Raw genomic sequence first — 16,853 nt, forward strand, 5'->3', positions numbered from 1 at the left:
AGCAGAGGAGAGTCCAGATGAGGACGCAGATCAAAGTCATGTTTTTGATGAGGAGGATTTCTGTGTCTTCTGTTGTCATGAAGGACAGCTGTCAGTCATCCAGTCTTCAACTCTCAGGACTATAAACTCTCCCAGAGCACTGGAGCATGGTGCTGCTGATGCAAAGTCACTCTCTATGGAAATCTAAGCTGATTGGTGTCTCCTAGGTGATGCTCGTCCCACCCTGACGGTGCTGCCCCCCTCCAGTGAGGAGCTGCAGCAGGGGAAGGCCACGCTCATGTGTCTGGCCAACAAGGGCTTCCCCTCAGACTGGAGTCTGTCCTGGAAGGTGGACGGCAGCAGCAGCATCAGCTGGGAGGAGAGCAGGAGCCCCGGGGTGCTGGAGAAGGACGGCCGCTACAGCTGGAGCAGCACCCTGAGGCTCCCTGCAGACCAGTGGAGGAAGGTGGGCTCTGTGACCTGTGAGGCCACCCAGGGCTCCCAGACTCCACTCTCAGAGACACTGAGGAGAGACCAGTGTTCCCAGTCCTGACCTGACTCACTGGGACTCTGCTGCTGGTTTTACTCTCATACTGCTCTCTGTCTGCTCTCTGTAACTCTCTCTCTCTCTGTTGATCTCTTTCTTTCCTTCACTAACTCTCTAAATACATGTTTCATTGATAAAGATTTTCTTTGCTTATTGTAATTTTAAGAATTCAAAATAATAAAATCCACTTCATTGAATCAGTTGTTTTCATCTTTGTTATAGTAAAAGTAAGAGATGTGTCTGTTTTAATAATTCTGTTTAATCCAGAATTTGTGTCATGGATTATTTGTAAGATCTGATCACTAACTACAAGAAGGGAAGATGACAATCTTATGATCTATAATAGGATGTCATCGGCATACAAGATTATTTTTTCTTGGTGTGAATGAACAGATGTCTGAGATGAAGATGGATTTTCTGGTGAACACAGTCAGAGTTTTAGTCATGAAAAGAAAGAACAGTGAAGTAAACATATATCTTTGTTTAGTGAATTTTTCATAATGAATTTATATTGAAATATTTGTTTGCATTTGTTTTCAATCAGCCAGTAGAACTTTATTTTTCTGTCAGAGCCTTTTTCTTCAGCAGCTCAGCAACCAGATCAAAGATATACACACAGTACACAGGAAGAAAGACAAACACTGATAATAACAACTAAAACATACCAACATTATAAGATTAAAAATGTATATGTTTACTGATAATAAATATGTGAATAAATTAATAAACAGTTGAAAAAAGTACACAATGTCCTGACGACAAAACAACATGACACTTGTAAGACAGAGGGTGTCAGATATGGTCCTGTTCTGAACCCTGAAGGAGAGACAGCAGTGTCCCCTGACATATGACAAGGTACAGACCGTCCTCACACCTTCTGCAGCTGTCAGTGTCAATGCTAAACAGTTACAGGGATAAGACACACCGCTGAGGTCAGTCAGTGCATATTTCTACAGTTTCAGATAAACAGCCAGTCACTGCGTGTTGGTCAAAGAAAAGTCAGCAAACTAAAGCGAGACATGGACCATAGACTCCTCCAGATGTTTGTAGACGGTCCTTAAGATGAAGAGCTTGGTTACATAGAACAAACTGCACCATCAAGCTTTATAAAGTGCATCATCAAATTCACTATTCAGTATAAATATACAAAGAACTTTCAGCAGTAATAAAAGTGAGTAAAAACAATATCAGTGTAGCTTCAGTGTCTAATCCAGGTAATGTCAGGTTATTGTTAGGTAGTGTTCATGAGTCTAACTGCTTGATGACAGAAAGAGTCACAGAGCCTGTTGGTCCTGGTTCTGAGGCTGTGATAACGCCTGCAACAAGGCAGCAGCTGAAAAAGTCCATTATTGGGGTGTCTGGGCTCCTTGATGATTCTGTGGGCCTTTTAAATGAAGTGACGTCTGTAAATGTCCTGTATACAGGGAAGATCACAGACACTGATCTTTTCAACTGTCCTTCAACCCTTTGTGTTGCTCTGTGGCTGTGAGAGGCCTGTACGCCTGAAGGTGTTTAGGATTAGTTATCTTTGGACTGATATTTGGAAACAATGCTGAAAGACACTGACAAACTGTGCTGCATACAGACTTGACTGTGTGTATCATGGACATCTATTAGTTCTGTTTATGCTTCTGTCTGGAGTTCAGTTGGAGGACATGTTCCACACATGTACAGCAGGTTGACGTCTGCACTGTGTGGACAAGTGAGGACATTTGTGATCAACCTCTGATAACGACATAAACATCACAGGGAGCGAGGTGTGTGTGTGTGTGTGTGTGTGTGTGTGTGTGTGTGTGTGTCCTCAGTGAAGTGTATCAGTCTCTGCAGTAGCTTCCAGCTGCAGCAGTCAGTTCAGTTTCTGTTCAGTCTGACTGAGGGACGTTTTTGTACGACGGTTTTTCACTGTGTGAACACCCACTGACTGTTGATGTAGTGAAGACTCTGACAGTAGTAAACTGCTGCATCTTCAGTCTGGACTCCACTGATGGTCAGAGTGAAGTCAGAGTTTGATCCACTGCCTGTAAAACGAGCTGGAATCCCTGATTCTCGCTGGTTGGCATACTTAATAAGCAGTTTTGCACTTTCTCCATCTCTCTGTTGGTACCAGTGTAAACAGTGGCTGCTGCCCGCAACATAAACATTCTGACTGGTCCTACATGTGATGGAGACGGAGCGTCCCACAGCAGAGCTCACTGCTCCCGACTGAGTCACTGTGACCTGACCTCTGGACTCTGAGGACACAGAGACAAAAACATAAAGCAGCGTCATGGTTTTGTGGGCTTCATTTCAGAGGGACGGATGTTGATAGAGGAGAGGAGTTTGATTCTCTGGACTTTACCTGTGAAGCAGCAGCAGAGGAGAGTCCAGATGAGGACGCAGATCAAAGTCATGTTTTTGATGAGGAGGATTTCTGTGTCTTCTGTTGTCATGAAGGACAGCTGTCAGTCATCCAGTCTTCAACTCTCAGGACTATAAACTCTCCCAGAGCACTGGAGCATGGTGCTGCTGATGCAAAGTCACTCTCTGATAAATATTTGCATTTAGCCAAAGTCTTTTGAGCCGTACGGTTCACATGATGACAAAATAACTTTTCATTTTGGTTGGTATGGCAAATTTACTGACACAGTAACACAGTTTTGAAGCATAAATCAAATGTTTCAGGTGACTACCTGTTGCCAACATGCAATAGAGTTGTTTTGTCTCATGAAACAGATGCGACATTTGCAGTTACAGTTTCGAAAATATTAAGACTGTTGTGAGAAATGAGCCAAATCAATTTAGAAAAACTGACATATCCAGTCTATGACTCCAACTCAGTATTTTTAACAGCAGTACTCATTGCTCCATTGAGAACAGATGATAAAACTAACTCTTTGAATCACCAGTTAATGTCCTGAGAGACTTCATTAAGGTCAGGGTACTGAGGTCATCCTGGTCTGAGTTTACAGACAACTCACAGTAAATCCCTGGTGCTACAGTATGAATATGAACTTACATGAACTAAATCTTTCAGATTCAAAAATATTTAAGACATTTATTCCAGATCTTAATAATCATATTCAGATGATAAAAAACTGACTGTAACTGGAACTGTGAGGTTGTTTTTTCAGCTCATGCATCCAGTCAAATATTTATTTGATGGTGAATATTGTTAGTCTACTGGAAACTCCTATAATGCCTATATGAACCCCATAAATGTTGTTTCCTGTGGACTTTTATGATTTAAATGTCCTCTGTAGACTTTTCAGATGAGATTAAACTTTGTTGCTAACAGTTGTCTGTTGAGCAATTTGAATAACTACTATAACCAGACAGCTGATGCAACAGTTCATTTGAACAACCAAAGAATTTCTGCACAAACTGTTAGAAACCATCTCAGAGAAGTTCATCTGTGTGTTAATCATCCTCACTGATGTTTTGACCTGACTGCACTTCATAACTGACTTGAGTGGCCAAATGGTCACCAAGGATCTGTAAATTATTTCTGAAAGCTGAAAACATCCCAGTTCTTGTACGACCTGCAGACTCAGCACACACGTCACTCATTGAACATGTTTGGGAGGCTCTGGGTCGGAGTTTACAGCAGCGTGTTCCACTTCCTGCCAACATCCAGTAATTTCACACAGCTACTGAAGAGGAGAGGACCAACATCCCACAGGCCACAATCAGCAATCTGATCAACTCTGTGTGAAGGAGATGTGTTGCACTGCATGAGACAAACAGTACCACACACAGAAAACACTGTGTTTATTGTTTTCTTCAGTGTCTTTATTTTAATGTCACAAATGAAAGCAGAGAACCACTGCAAAGCTGATCCAGAGATACCCACCCACTGCCTGAGCCTCAACCAAGCAGCAGTAAGATCTAATAGAACCAACACAGAACATCCTCCTGCATCACTGTGCATCAACAGATCATTTGAGAAGAGCTGTTTCTGTTGAATACAACTGACTGAAACCAGACTGAAACTCCAAAATGTTGAGCTCATCTAAGACAGATTAGAAACCATGTTTTCTAAAACTGTAGCTATAAAAGGTAACTTAGAAACAGACCTGTAGTTCTGGAGCAAAGAAGAATCAAGGTTTGTGTTTCTGAGAAGTCTTTGAACAACAGCTTGTTTTAAATAAGGTTGGACCTGATCAGATATCAACAAGTTATTGATTATAAAGAGCAGACAAGGACCAATGGAACCCATAACGTTTTTTAAACAAAGAAGTGGGTACAACGTCACGTGGACTAGAAGAAGTTTTCATATTAATAACCAGATTAATGAAATCTTGTTTAGAAAAAGTCATTGAAGTAATTTAAAAATCAGCTGTCAGGGCCTGATGGATGGTAAATTAAAATATCATAACCGGGATTTGAACATCTTTTTGTATGACTTTCAGTTGCCTTATTCTTTCTACCAACTGAAACTGTTGAGAGAATACTAGAATATGATGAAGGGTGTTTTCTCTGTTAGAGATCATTTTATGTAAAAAAATCTGTTTATTAAAGTCCATAACTACAAAATGATGATGTCTTCAGTTTACAGTGGTGAGAAAAAGCAGGTAAATTAAAGTGGGCAAAAAGGATCAGTGAATATCATGATGAAATTAACTTGCTAGTTTTACTTTTTTTTCAAGAAGGTTATTTGTATCTTTTGTCTCATGTTTCCAGTTGATAATGAAATTTATTTTGATCATTTAAATATTGTATTATATTTCATGTAGTTTGAAGGATGTAGATGGTTTTGGGTTAGATTTGTCCATGATGCTGATCTATGCTCTCATATTTTCTTTTCACTGTTTAACAATTATCAAATATAAAGGTTGAGATTCAAGTCACAAGAAACTTATTTTATTTCAGGGAAGATCCTTTTTTTTGTCATTGAATGTGTTGTGTTTGTGTCTATGGATCTTTGTGTTTTAAGAATAACTTCCACAATTTAAAGGATATTCAGGTTCTGTTTGACCCATTTTTGATCATGAGGGTATCTCATGCTGTGTCTTTAAAGCTGTTGTGATCTAGAATGAAGCTGAGGTCAAAGGTCATGACTGAGACTTAAAAAGACATTTTTCATTTCAACTCAACGTTAAAGAAAGAATACCTAAACATGTAATCCTCTTGGAGTCCCAGGTTGATTCCTCTTAATTATTTGGAAAATCAGATCAGAACTTATAACAATTCATTATAACAATGTGTGTGTGTGTGTGTGTGTGTGTGTGTGTGTGTGTGTGTCCTCAGTGAAGTGTATCAGTCTCTGCAGTAGCTTCCAGCTGCAGCAGTCAGTTCAGTTTCTGTTCAGTCTGACTGAGGGAGGTTTTTGTACGACGGTTTTTCACTGTGTGAACACACGCTGACTGTTGGGGTAGTGAAGACTCTGACAGTAGTAAACTGCTGCATCTTCAGTCTGGACTCCACTGATGGTCAGAGTGAAGTCAGAGTTTGATCCACTGCCTGTAAAACGAGCTGGAATCCCTGATACTCGAGTGCTAGCAAAGTAAATGAGCACCTTAGGAGTTTCTCCATCTCTCTGTTGGTACCAGGCTAAAAGGTGGTAGTTGTTCCAAACATGAACATCCTGACTGGTCCTACATGTGATGGAGACGGAGCGTCCCACAGCAGAGCTCACTGCTCCAGACTGAGTCACTGTGATCTGACCTCTGGACTCTGAGGACACAGAGACAAAAACATAAAGCAGCGTCATGGTTTTGTGGGCTTCATTTCAGAGGGACGGATGTTGATAGAGGAGAGGAGTTTGATTCTCTGGACTTTACCTGTGAAGCAGCAGCAGAGGAGAGTCCAGATGAGGACGCAGATCAAAGTCATGTTTTTGATGAGGAGGATTTCTGTGTCTTCTGTTGTCATGAAGGACAGCTGTTGTCATGAAGGACAGCTGTCAGTCATCCAGTCTTCAACTCTCAGGACTATAAACTCTCCCAGAGCACTGGAGCATGGTGCTGCTGATGCAAAGTCACTCTCTATGGAAATCTAAGCTGATTGGTGTCTCCTAGGTGATGCTCGTCCCACCCTGACGGTGCTGCCCCCCTCCAGTGAGGAGCTGCAGCAGGGGAAGGCCACGCTCATGTGTCTGGCCAACAAGGGCTTCCCCTCAGACTGGAGTCTGTCCTGGAAGGTGGACGGCAGCAGCGGCTGCAGCAGCTGGGAGGAGAGCAGGAGCCCCGGGGTGCTGGAGAAGGACGGCCGCTACAGCTGGAGCAGCACCCTGAGGCTCCCTGCAGACCAGTGGAGGAAGGTGGGCTCTGTGACCTGTGAGGCCACCCAGGGCTCCCAGACTCCACTCTCAGAGACACTGAGGAGAGACCAGTGTTCCCAGTCCTGACCTGACTCACTGGGACTCTGCTGCTGGTTTTACTCTCATACTGCTCTCTGTCTGCTCTCTGTCTTGTTCTCTTTCTCTTGACATGTTTCAACTTTAAAATTTTCTTGCTTGTGTTGATGGTTTCAACATTTAAAACAATAAATATTTTATCATGTGTATCATAAAAGCCGCATGTCTTTTGACTTTATTTCTTTGACTTATATATAAATTAGATCAATGATGAAATCTCAGCCATAAAAACTCTGGTTCCCAGATTACTTTTTAATGATTGTAAAACTGTGGATCTTATTTTGTAATTGTTCCAGTTTTATCTATATCTATGTCTATTAAACTCCAGTAACAATATACTTTATTAGACGTATTCACTGTTTCAATGGTGATCAAAAAGCTATCTGTTATTACTAACATCTGTCCCTGAAGAAGAAGAATTTATACCTAGAAATTATTCTCATTGTCTGAAGTTTAAAAATCTAAATATAACAATGATTTACAGGGTTATAAACAGAAATCAGAGTGTCATCTGCATAAAGTAATAGTCCTTTCTATCTCTCCTCCTGTTTCACGATGATTTTAAAGTGTGATTTGTGTTACTGGCTGTATTGCTGATATTCTCTGCTTGTTAAAACAATAAAGACTATTTCATCAAACCAGTGGTGTCCAGACACATTTTTATCAGAATGACTGCTGTCTTAAATGAAAAAGTAGATCGGTTTCATTTCTCACAGTTTTTCTCAGTGACATTAATGTCAGAGGATTATTTTAGGAAGAAATGATGTATCAGCTGACATCTGGTTTCTGCAGTAGTCTGCCAATAGATCACCCTGAATCTTACACACTGGAACTTAAATCCACAGTGACTGGGTTTCTCTCATGGTCACATCAGTAGAATTTCATGACATTTGTCTGATGATTTTTAAAAGAAATAAAGGGATTATGTCGACATCAGGGCAGCCTATCAGTGTCTGTTCAGTTGTGGTTTCCTAAAGAAGGAAGGAGCTGCTGTTAAAAGATGAAAGGAGAAAATGAATCTGTGCCACATGTGTCCCTCACATCTGTCCTTTCTGTTCTCTTCTGCTTTGACCAAAACTTGTTGGTTTGACATCATGACAGGTTTAAAGGTCAAGTTTACAGTGTGTTTGAGTCTGTGGCTTTAAAACTTTGGAACTATCCAGTTGGACTAATGACATGGCAAAGACTCACATTGGAAGACTGACTCTCTGTCTCATCAGCAGTGTCTGATGTTGTTGTCTTAAATGGTCACAAGAGATACAACAAATGCACAGAGACTGGGTTTTGCTGTGTGAGACCAGTTGTATATTATAACATTAGATAATGATTAAAAAGAAGAATGGATTAAGTACATGTCATATCTGACAGCTCTGTCAATGCAGCCTAACAGGGTCACTGTTTAGTTGTGGGATCTTAAAGCTGACAGGAGTTTGTGTTAAAAAATGAAAGGAGGTCATTTTTACAGAAGCTGAGTTAATGCAACATGGTGTCCTTCACATCTGTCCTTTCTCATTGGTTTTACATCAATACAGGTTTAAAATTAAAGGTTATATTGCTGTTAATACAACTGTCATGCAGTTATTTATTTATTTTTTCTGCCAATAAATCATTTTTTACAGATAGAAGAGAAGAACTACAGTCATCTAACCAGTCAGGTGTGTGTGTGTGTGTGTGTGTGTGTGTGTGTGTGTCCTCAGTGAAGTGTATCAGTCTCTGCAGTAGCTTCCAGCTGCAGCAGTCAGTTCAGTTTCTGTTCAGTCTGACTGAGGGAGGTTTTTGTACGACGGTTTTTCACTGTGTGAACACATTCTGACTGTTGATGTAGTGAAAACTCTGACAGTAGTAAACTGCTGCATCTTCAGTCTGGACTCCACTGATGGTCAGAGTGAAGTCAGAGTTTGATCCACTGCCTGTAAAACGATCTGGAATCCCTGATACTCGTCTGTTAGCATAGTAAATGAGCCGTTTAGGAGTTTCTCCATCTCTCTGTTGGTACCAGGCTAAACAGTGGTCGCTGCCTGAAACATAAACATCCCGACTGGTCCTACATGTGATGGAGACGGAGCGTCCCACAGCAGAGCTCACTGCTCCAGACTGAGTCACTGTATACTGACCTCTGGACTCTGAGGACACAGAGACAAAAACATAAAGCAGCGTCATGGTTTTGTGGGCTTCATTTCAGAGGGACGGATGTTGATAGAGGAGAGGAGTTTGATTCTCTGGACTTTACCTGTGAAGCAGCAGCAGAGGAGAGTCCAGATGAGGACGCAGATCAAAGTCATGTTTTTGATGAGGAGGATTTCTGTGTCTTCTGTTGTCATGAAGGACAGCTGTCAGTCATCCAGTCTTCAACTCTCAGGACTATAAACTCTCCCAGAGCACTGGAGCATGGTGCTGCTGATGCAAAGTCACTCTCTATGGAAATGCTCTGACTGACTCCAACAGGGACTTGGATTACTCTGAGGATGATGATTATGAAAATATCAGTCAGTTTACAGAAGAAAATGTTATGTGTCATTTTTAATTTTCTGTCCTACTTTATTTTTCACTGCGCTAAAAAATGAAACAAGCCGCACTTTGTGTCAAATCAGATAAATATTAGATGTATTCTTTATTAGACATTAAACAAATACAACTATACCCTGATTAGATACTGTACATCCAAAAACACACAAATAAGATCTATCAAGCTGTACTTTGTATAAAATTAGATGTAAACTAGAAATAATATGACCCTTATTAGACTTCATGACAGGATAATTTGGGACATATTACAATACAACTGTCCTGTAAAGGAAGGTGGAGGACTAGTTTGTCTGACTGTGATCATATAATACTGTAGACAGACAGTGTGATTTTGTTCAAAGAAGTTGGCATCGGTCTTCACTAATCTGCTGATTACTGTTGAATAAAAAGCATATTTCAAGTTTTTGTCCAATTTGATATAAAGTACAGTTTGTGATGTCTTATTTGTGTAATGAAAATAAAGTGTGACCAGTTTTTCTTTAGAAATATTTTATTTTAATTTATTTTACTGAAAGAGGTATTCATATTACTTGATGTAATGTTAAACATTTCACATTAAACACAAACTAAAACATTTTACTTTGTTAATTAAAGATTACCCAGTGCAGTAAATGTGTACTTTTTTTTTAAAGCTTTTTATCTTTAGTAACAAAACTTGTCTGTTGCCATGGTTGAGCAGTGATGCTTGTCTGTTGCCATGGTTACTGAGCTCAGAGAGGGAAGTGAAACTTCTCAGACCAGTTTCATCCAGTCTGAGGAAGATCAACAGAACTAGAAGTCTCCTCTGCTGCAACCAACAGGATGGAGTTTAGTTCACCTCATATGAACTTTATTAATCTCTGTCTCTGCAGTGGGTCGAGTCGTCCCCACCCTGTTCCAGACCAGTGTTCCCAGTCCTGACCTGACTCACTGGGACTCTGCTGCTGGTTTTACTCTCATACTGCTCTCTGTCTCTCTCTGGTTCTCTCTTTCTCTTGACATGTTTCAATATTAACAAATTCTTTCTTGTGTTGATAGTTTCAACATTTTAAAACAATAAAGATTGTATCATTCAAACAGAGACATGTCTTTGGACTTCCTTTATTCAATATGTATTATTTATTAGGAAAATTATTCAGATTACAACAGAAAAACCACAACAGTAACAGGCCCAGTTTTCCAAGGTTTGTTTTCTAACAGTTTAAAACTGTCAATATTCTTCTACTGTCATTCCAGTTTTATCTTTTATTTTTGGTAACTTTATGATTAGACCATCAGAAAACTGTCTGTTATAACTAAAGTCCACACTTGAATAAGATCCATGTATTTTGTTCTTGTTAATTTGTGTCTAGGAATTAAACATAAAAAGCGGGTATCATCTGCATAACATGATGAGATTTTCCATCAAGTAACATTAAATTCAGACAAAAAAAAAGACTTGACATGTCAGGAGACTGTAGAACAGTGTCTCTGTTGCTTTCTGCCAACAAAATCAACCAATTTCACTACTTGATATTAGATTAAAATAGACCTGTGATTTTATTTCTTTATGAAAGTAAACAAATGATTTAATTTCGCAGTCACTGGATATTCATTTTAAAAAGTATTGATTTATTTATTATGTGTTAAAATGTTCCTAAGAATTTAGTGTTTGAGGAGCCAAACATGTACTACTGTTGTGACAAGAAAATTACATTTACAATAAAAAATAAAGTTGAAAGAAAAATGCAATTAAATATATATTTTACAAAAACACAAATGTTGTTTTATTGCTGAAAGGTTTGTTGTAATATTTTATTTCACCTAACTGTATTTTATCAAACCAATAGTGTTTTCATTCTGTGCAGCTGTTGAGTCACATCAGTTCCTCTTCAGCTGAGGGAGGTTTTTGTACGACAGTTTTTCACTGTGTGAACACATACTGACTGTTGATTTCATGATAACTCTGACAGTAGTAAACTGCTGCATCTTCAGTCTGGACTCCACTGATGGTCAGAGTGAAGTCAGAGTTTGATCCACGTCCTGTAAAACGAGCTGGAATCCCTGATTCTCGATTGGTAGCAGAGTAAATGAGGAGTTTAGGAGTTTCTCCATCTCTCTGTTGGTACCAGGATAAAGCGCTCCCAACATAAACCCTCTGACTGGTCCTACATGTGATGGAGACGGAGCGTCCCACAGCAGAGCTCACTGCTCCAGACTGAGTCACTGTGACCTGACCTCTGGACTCTGAGGACACAGAGACAAAAACATAAAGCAGCATCATGGTTTTGTGGGCTTCATTTCAGAGGGACAGATGTTGATAGAGGAGAGGAGTTTGATTCTCTGGACTTTACCTGTGAAGCAGCAGCAGAGGAGAGTCCAGATGAGGACGCAGATCAAAGTCATGTTTTTGATGAGGAGGATTTCTGTGTCTTCTGTTGTCATGAAGGACAGCTGTCAGTCATCCAGTCTTCAACTCTCAGGACTATAAACTCTCCCAGAGCACTGGAGCATGGTGCTGCTGATGCAAAGTCACTCTCTATGGAAATGCTCTGACTGACTCCAACAGGGACTTGGATTACTCTGAGGATGATGTTTATCAATGGATCAATCACTTTATCAGTCTATTGATTAGAAATGTGTCAGTGCTCATTTTTATGTGACTTTGTTTGAGTTTGATGAACAAATTTTCATCCAGAATATTTTATGAATTCCACCTAATTCACTACGAGACCAACGTCACAGTGGGATAAAAAATATTGTTTTATTCATCATGATCAACAATAAACATGTTTATAATAATTATTTATATTTGTCAGGATTTATTGGTGAGTTTTTCTTTTCAATATTTTCTTTTTATTTATTTGACTGTAAGAGAAACTGATATTGTTTGTAGATGTTTAACATTTAAAGAGAAAAAATGGTTCATTACATAATGAATATTTGTGAACTGGTTTTTGACACTTTAACCAGTTATTACTCATCATAAACTGGGTAAACTGGGGATGTTTTTGTTGGTTTTGTTTGTGTCAAAGTCAGAGAGCCGTGTCTCTCTACAGTCAGAGGTTTTTGTACGGCGGCTCAATGAGTTTGTATCACTGTGGTACACGTTCGGTGGAGGAACCAGACTGGATATTGGAAGTAAGTCAAATTTTTACCATTTTCGTTAATTTTTGGAGTTACTTTTTCTTTTTATCACCTTGTAATTCAACATAATTTGGAAAATAGTTACTTTTCCATAAAAATGTATATTTTCCAATCATATTTTGCACTGCCTAAGTTTGCTTCAACAACAGAAAGTTAAAAAATTAATTGCAATAAATATAAAATATTCGGCTAGACATTAAATTTCAAACCTTAATCATGAGGCTTCATCTTGAGGGCTGTTAGGTTTATTTCAGTGTGTCAAAGTCAGAGAGCCGTGTCTCTCTACAGTCAGAGGTTTTTGTACGGCGGCTCAATGAGTTTGTATCACTGTGGTGGACTTTTGGTGGAGGAACCAGACTGGATGTTGGAAGTAAGTTTCTGAACAAATATTACAGAAAATTATGTTAAATTAATATTTTGAATTAGTATTTTGAATGTTTTATTAAGATAAATATACCTTCTTTTATTCTAACATGTTTTTCATTGATACTCGTATTTCTCCTCCTTTATCATTGAGTTGAACTCAGAGCAGTTTTATTTCAGTTTATATTTCTTTAGACATTCCTGTCATACTGAAGTTTTAACAACCTTAACTAAAGGATAGATAAAACTTTAATCTTACTGGAAAAATGTTCATCATGATTAGTTTTTAATTTTCTGTGTCAGTAATAACTGTTTTCAAAGGAAGTAAGATTAAATTCTTCAAAGAAAACTGAACCAAGTGAAGTTAAAATTTGTTAATTCGAAACGTGTAACATCTGTTCATTGTGTCATTTATTGTTTCAAATTTCAAAAAATCTTTTGAACAGTTTGTTGATGATGATTTAAATCCAGATCATGAAAATTTAATCAGTCTGTGAATTTTCTTGCATCTTTTATGGTTCCACTAAATACATTAAAGTAATGTATAGTTGAGACTTTTGCTGATTTTCAGAACAAAGTTTTATATATTTTCTTGTCAGTGTAGTTTGATATATTTCATCTCATTCTGTATGATGATTCTCTCTGTGCTGATATGCATGAGAGGCTTCTTAAAGGGAAGTGAAACAATGTGTGAGTGAGTGACTGGTGGAGCAGAAAAAACATCTGACAGAAACTCCTTAAAGGAGAAAATCAACTCTCACACAGTAAAGGTGTCCAAGTGTCTGCTGGTTGATTGACAGCTGTGTGGTCCCTGTCGTCTAAGCTGATTGGTGTCTCCTAGGTGATGCTCGTCCCACCCTGACGGTGCTGCCCCCCTCCAGTGAGGAGCTGCGGCAGGGGAAGGCCACGCTCATGTGTCTGGCCAACAAGGGCTTCCCCTCAGACTGGAGTCTGTCCTGGAAGGTGGACGGCAGCAGCAGCAGCAGCAGCTGGGAGGAGAGCAGGAGCCCCGGGGTGCTGGAGAAGGACGGCCGCTACAGCTGGAGCAGCACCCTGAGGCTCCCTGCAGACCAGTGGAGGAAGGTGGGCTCTGTGACCTGTGAGGCCACCCAGGGCTCCCAGACTCCACTCTCAGAGACACTGAGGAGAGACCAGTGTTCCCAGTCCTGACCTGACTCACTGGGACTCTGCTGCTGGTTTTACTCTCATACTGCTCTCTGTCTGCTCTCTGTCTTGTTCTCTTTCTCTTGACATGTTTCAACTTTAAAATTTTCTTGCTTGTGTTGATGGTTTCAACATTTAAAACAATAAATATTTTATCATGTGTATCATAAAAGCCACGTCTTTTGACTTTATTTCTTTGACTTATATATTAATTAGATCAATGCTGAAATCTCAGCCATAAAAACTCTGGTTCCCAGATTACTAGTTAATGATTGTAAAACTGTGGATCTTATTTTGTAATTGTTCCAGTTTTATCTATATCTATGTCTATTAAACTCCAGTAACAATATACTTTATTAGACGTATTCACTGTTTCAGTGGTGATCATAAAGCTATCTGTTATTACTAACATCTGTCCCTGAAGAAGAAGAATTTATACCTAGAAATTATTCTCATTGTCTGAAGTTTAAAAATCTAAATATAACAATGATTTACAGGGTTATAAACAGAAAGCAGGGTGTCATCTGCATAAAATAATAGTCCTTTCTATCTCTCCTCCTGTTTCACGATGATTTTAAAGTGTGATTTGTGTTACTGGCTGTATTGCTGATATTCTCTGCTTGTTAAAACAATAAAGACTATTTCATCAAACCAGTGGTGTCCAGACACATTTTTATCAGAATGACTGCTGTCTTAAATGAAACAGTAGATCGGTTTCATTTCTCAGTTTTTCTCAGTGACATTAATGTCGGAGGATTATTTTAGGAAGAAATGATGTATCAGCTGACATCTGGTTTCTGCAGTAGTCTGCCAATAGATCACCCTGAATCTTACACACTGGAACTTAAATCCACAGTGACTGGGTTTCTCTCATGGTCACATCAGTAGAATTTCATGACATTTGTCTGATGATTTTTAAAAGAAATAAAGGGATTATGTCGACATCAGGGCAGCCTATCAGTGTCTGTTCAGTTGTGGTTTCCTAAAGAAGGAAGGAGCTGTTGTTAAAAGATGAAAGGAGAAAATGAATCTGTGCCACATGTGTCCCTCACATCTGTCCTTTCTGTCCTCTTCTGCTTTGACCAAAACTTGTTGGTTTGACATCATGACAGATTTAAAATTAAAGGTTTGCTGTTTGTGGATTATTTTATTGTGTCTCTTTTAATTGTGTTATGATCAAGTCTGATAATACAAGTGTCATGCAGTTATTTATTTTTTATCATATTCCATATATCTAAATTACTTTTCTATTTCAGTAAATCTGTTTTTACAGATAGAAGAGAAGAACAGCAGTCATCTAACCAATCAAGTGTGTGTGTGTGTGTGTGTGTGTGTGTGTGTGTGTGTGTGTGTGTGTCCTCAGTGAAGTGTATCAGTCTCTGCAGTAGCTTCCAGCTGCAGCAGTCAGTTCAGTTTCTGTTCAGTCTGATTGAGGGAGGTTTTTGTACGACGACTTTTCACTGTGTGAACACCCACTGACTGTTGATGATATGAAGACTCTGACAGTAGTAAACTGCTGCATCTTCAGTCTGGACTCCACTGATGGTCAGAGTGAAGTCAGAGTTTGATCCACTGCCTGTAAAACGATCTGGAATCCCTGATACTCGTTGATTAGCATACCTAATCAGGAGTTTAGGTTTTTCTCCATCTCTCTGTTGGTACCAGTGTAAGTAGCTCCCACCATGAACATCCTGACTGGTCCTACATGTGATGGAGACGGAGCGTCCCACAGCAGAGCTCACTGCTCCAGGCTGAGTCACTGTGATCTGACCTCTGGACTCTGAGGACACAGAGACAAAAACATAAAGCAGCGTCATGGTTTTGTGGGCTTCATTTCAGAGGGACGGATGTTGATAGAGGAGAGGAGTTTGATTCTCTGGACTTTACCTGTGAAGCAGCAGCAGAGGAGAGTCCAGATGAGGACGCAGATCAAAGTCATGTTTTTGATGAGGAGGATTTCTTTGTCTTCTGTTGTCATGAAGGACAGCTGTCACTCATCCAGTCTTCAACTCTCAGGACTATAAACTCTCCCAGAGCACTGGAGCATGGTGCTGCTGATGCAAAGTCACTCTCTATGGAAATCTAAGCTGATTGGTGTCTCCTAGGTGATGCTCGTCCCACCCTGACGGTGCTGCCCCCCTCCAGTGAGGAGCTGCAGCAGGGGAAGGCCACGCTCATGTGTCTGGCCAACAAGGGCTTCCCCTCAGACTGGAGTCTGTCCTGGAAGGTGGACGGCAGCAGCAGCAGCAGCAGCTGGGAGGAGAGCAGGAGCCCCGGGGTGCTGGAGAAGGACGGCCGCTACAGCTGGAGCAGCACCCTGAGGCTCCCTGCAGACCAGTGGAGGAAGGTGGGCTCTGTGACCTGTGAGGCCACCCAGGGCTCCCAGACTCCACTCTCAGAGACACTGTGGAGAGACCAGTGTTCCCAGTCCTGACCTGACTCACTGGGACTCTGCTGCTGGTTTTACTCTCATACTGCTCTCTGTCTGCTCTCTCTGTCGGGCTCTTTCTTTCTCTCATGGCATTTTTCAACATTAATGTGTTCTTGCTTGTTTTGAGGTTTTCAACATGTTAAAACAATAAAGCTTTTGTCATGTATGTCATGAAATCAACATGTCTTTATTTCTGTTATATATCAGGAACATCAGTCAGATTAATGCATAAAAGTCACAACAGTAGGAAGTCAGATTTACCAGATTAGTTTTTAATGGTTTTAAGAGTTTATATATTTTTCTTCTGTTATTCCAGTTGGCCTATTTTAACATCAGGAACAAGACACATCTGTTAATACTAATGTTTACCAATGGAGAAGACTTATGTTCCTGTGTTTTTAAAT

General features: G+C 39.9%; 4 pseudogenes; all 4 read left to right on the top strand.

The window, feature by feature from the left end:
* Nucleotides 1-212: 212 nt before the first annotated feature.
* LOC146313496 (Ig kappa-b4 chain C region pseudogene) lies at nucleotides 213-707 on the top strand (annotated as a pseudogene).
* Nucleotides 708-6,528: 5,821 nt separating this feature from the next.
* On the top strand, nucleotides 6,529-7,490 carry LOC146313497 (Ig kappa-b4 chain C region pseudogene; annotated as a pseudogene).
* A 4,859-nt stretch (nucleotides 7,491-12,349) lies between these two features.
* Nucleotides 12,350-14,661, top strand: LOC146313498 (Ig kappa-b4 chain C region pseudogene; annotated as a pseudogene).
* A 1,039-nt stretch (nucleotides 14,662-15,700) lies between these two features.
* Nucleotides 15,701-16,452, top strand: LOC146313499 (Ig kappa-b4 chain C region pseudogene; annotated as a pseudogene).
* Nucleotides 16,453-16,853: the final 401 nt, after the last annotated feature.

This window comes from Lutjanus erythropterus, chromosome 16, assembly GCF_056507025.1.
Source record: "Lutjanus erythropterus isolate fLutEry1 chromosome 16, fLutEry1.hap2, whole genome shotgun sequence".
NCBI lineage: Eukaryota > Metazoa > Chordata > Actinopteri > Lutjaniformes > Lutjanidae > Lutjanus > Lutjanus erythropterus.